Source organism: Cryptotermes secundus, unplaced genomic scaffold (assembly GCF_002891405.2).
Source record: "Cryptotermes secundus unplaced genomic scaffold, Csec_1.0 scaffold200, whole genome shotgun sequence".
NCBI lineage: Eukaryota > Metazoa > Arthropoda > Insecta > Blattodea > Kalotermitidae > Cryptotermes > Cryptotermes secundus.
In genome coordinates this window covers 115,209-115,486 of record NW_019727788.1, presented here as the reverse complement: position 1 = coordinate 115,486, position 278 = coordinate 115,209, and positions in this window count along the sequence as shown.

The window sequence follows — 278 nt, the reverse complement described above, 5'->3', positions numbered from 1 at the left end:
GTACCTATGCTTCATAGATTTTAAACAAGCATATGATACAATAATAAGGAAGAAATTAAGGATGATTATGTCCACCTTTGGTATTCCAACAAAACTAAGTAGAATAATTAACTTAACCATGACAGAAACAATCAATCAAGATAAAATGCAGAACCAGTTAACGGACTGCTTCAAGACAAATCAAGGATTAAAACAGGGAGATAGTTTGGCATCATCACTATTTAATTTGGTACTGGAATATATAGTGAGGAAATGTAGTGTAGACACAAGGAACACAG